The 2923-nt window shown below is 59.9% G+C and overlaps 1 protein-coding gene across 1 annotated transcript in view; it reads right to left on the reverse strand.

The window, feature by feature from the left end:
• VIL1 (villin 1) overlaps nucleotides 1-2050 on the reverse strand; it is a gene marked incomplete at its 3' end in the record, with an annotated part of 14017 nt that extends 11967 nt beyond the window's left edge. Inside the window, 1 exon segment of the mRNA XM_006157462.2 lies at nucleotides 1973-2050.
• Nucleotides 2051-2923: the final 873 nt, after the last annotated feature.

Genomic DNA, 2923 nt, shown 5'->3' on the forward strand with positions numbered 1-2923 from the left:
GCAGAACCAATTTGGGCACAAAGGAAGACAATGCTTTCTGTTGACTTCATCACCGCCTTTGTCTCCACCCCCTTCCTCCCAGCAGACTCCGGGCATCACTAGCTGTATGAACATGGACTCCAGTTCTTCCTCTGGATAAAGATCAACTGGATGAGGATCTCTGAAGTCTACACAGGGACACACGCTGATTCTAGGAGTGAAGCAGCAGCAAGGGGACCAAGGATAGACATGAGGAGGGCTTCTTGCTCATCAGGGGGTTCGGGGTCTGCTCCTCTCCCTGCGGGCCTGCAGCAGCCAGATCAGAAAGAGGGCAAAGGGACCCTGAGCAGGCTCTGAAGGGGGCCCGCCTACCCCAGGAGTCCCCTACAGCTGCTCCTGCCCCTACCCGTGTTGGCCAGAGCAGGTTTCCACAGCTCTCCTGTCTTCCCTGAAATACTGCGGGGACTATGGCCCCTCCCTCCCCACTCCCCACCCCCCAGCACAGGCCCCAGCTGGGATATGCACTGTCAACTTGGACTCACTGGTTTCCCCTCAATCCTGGTGCCCTGGCTTCTAGGTCCCCAGACCAGAGAAGGGCAACCGAGTCCTTCCCCCATGCACCATCCTGGACTCCTTCCGGCTCCTCCCCGGCACGCCCCTGCGCCCCCTGCTGGCACCCTGGCTTCCGGAATGACAACTGCTCGCTGCCTCTCATCCCTGCCTGCCCTGCTGCTCCCCCCTCCCGGGGCATGCCCTCTCTGCCCGTCCCCACTTGTGTCACTCTTGCCCAGATTCATCCAGGTCTCATTTCTTCCAGACTTTCCCAGAATCCTCAAGCTGAATGAGGAGCCCCAGAGCCTCAGGGCCCCTGTCCACTGGGCAATGAAAGGACCCGTTCTGAACTCTGAGATCCCCCAGCTCCAAGGTCAAGACGTGTTTGCCTTTCTACCCTCGGCTCCCAGCGCACAGTGGGCGCTCAGCAAACAAAACGCTGAAGGCTGAGCTGTGGAATGGAAGGAGGACCTTCTCGGGCCCTGGAGCAACTAGGGACCTGTCTCCCCAGGCTCCGCTACCCCTTTCTTATCTGCTGCCTGTAGCCTGGCTGCAGGGCTGAGAGGCGGAGCCCTGCCATGGCTCTCAGTGCCCAGTGCTGCCGTTCTGAGCTGCACAGGGATGTGGCGAGCAGAGAGCACACGCAGCTTCCCCAAGCCTGTGACAGCAGTGGGAGTGGACACTGTCCAGCCCCTCCTGTCCCCAGGTCTGCAGGATGTCCGACCTGACATCCTGGAAGAGGCAGCCAGTGTGTTCCAAGGCCTGGTCTGGACTTGGCTCCCCCCCATTTCAGCTGAGCAGGGCCACAGTGGCTGTGGAGTCCAGGGAGGAGGTTGCTACAGGGGGAGATGGGGCAGAAGTGCCTGCTAGAGTGGCCGGGCAGGGACAGGACCCATGACCCTGCTGCCCCCGGTCCCCTCCCTCTGTCTTTGCCATTCAGCTCCTGGCGGCTGTTGCTCACACTCTAGGGTCAAGGAGAAGAGGGCCTTGAGGTCCCAGGAGTGTCGGGGGAATGGGGGTACAGAGAAAGAAACCCTTTAAGAAAGAAACCCTTTAAAATAGGGAAGAAATGGTCAACGTGATGGGCTGGAGGGGGAGAGAGTGAGGGCCTGGTGTGCCCAGATCATCCCAGTTTTAAGCTAGATATCCCAGAATAGTCCCATGCCTCAGGCCAGGGCAGTCTGGGATGGTTCACATCCAAAGGCAGGGTGGGGGCTAGCCACAGGTGGGGGACCGAGGAGCAGCTCTGGGGCAGGGCCTGCACAATCTCTCCTCGGAGGCTGAGGACAGACACACTGGCTCCTTGCTCTGCCCACTCGCCAGTGCCCTTGGGCAAGCCTGCGCCAAAGTGCTACCGGAGGCCACAAGCTGCTGGTGAGAAGAAGGGGTCCCTGTCTCCTCCCACCACCCCTGCTCCTATGTCCCCACCAGGTTGCCTTACCTGTCTGGAGGAGGCGGCTGCCACCTGGGAGATCTCAGGGAGTTGTGGCAAGCTGGCTGCAGGAGAGCGACCTTTGTCCCCACCCCCCCTCTAGGAACTGCCTTCACCATATAAGGGAAGATAGGGCCCCAGAGAGAGAGAAAGGGCAAGGGGGTGGGGAGGCAGGTGCCTGCCTGGTCCCTGGGAGCCCAGAGCCCAGCGACAGCCTGACAGCAGGAACTGACGAGCCCCACCCTTGGCTCCTGGCAAGCACCAGGGATGGGTGGCCCGGGCCGTGAGCTCAGGCGAACAGTACTATCCCGGCATGGCTGGTACTCTCGGACTCAGTGGTGCTGTTCTGAGCTGCACAGGGATGTGGTGAGCAGAGAGGACCCGCAGCTTCGCCAAGCCTGTGACAGCAGTGGGAGTGGACACCTGGACTCTTCCTCCCGTCAACCAAGAGGAGGCTTGACTGTCCCTACTCCTTTCATGGGGGAATAGTTCATAGGGGAGAAGGTGTAGAACTCCTGAATTCCAGGAGCTCCAAACCCAGGGATGCAGGGCCAGGGATTCAGACCTGGGGCCCCTCCAGGAACACTGGCACCCATAGAGGGGTGTTCTCCTCAGCAGGACTCCCGCTTAGAGAAGGCCCCATGGGCTCCTGTGCCCTTCCTGTCCACACTCCACCCCAGGGGCATGGAGTCCACCTGGAGTTTATTAGCTGCCATAAACCGGTGCCTTTGAACTCTAGTCTGCCACCCTCTTGTTGTAAGACACGTGCATTAGCCAGTGAGACAGAAGGTGAGAAATCTCCCCCCAGGGCCGATGGCCACACCGCAATCCCTTCTCCATTCTCCTCTCTGGATTTTGGGCGCACGTGGACACACACCCGGCGTGAGTTTCAAGACGCTGGGTCCGGGACTCAAACTATGGTAGATTATATGGGAGTCCAGAGACATAACCATTATGTCA

This window comes from Tupaia chinensis, unplaced genomic scaffold (genome assembly GCF_000334495.1).
Source record: "Tupaia chinensis unplaced genomic scaffold, TupChi_1.0 Scaffold000542_1, whole genome shotgun sequence".
NCBI lineage: Eukaryota > Metazoa > Chordata > Mammalia > Scandentia > Tupaiidae > Tupaia > Tupaia belangeri.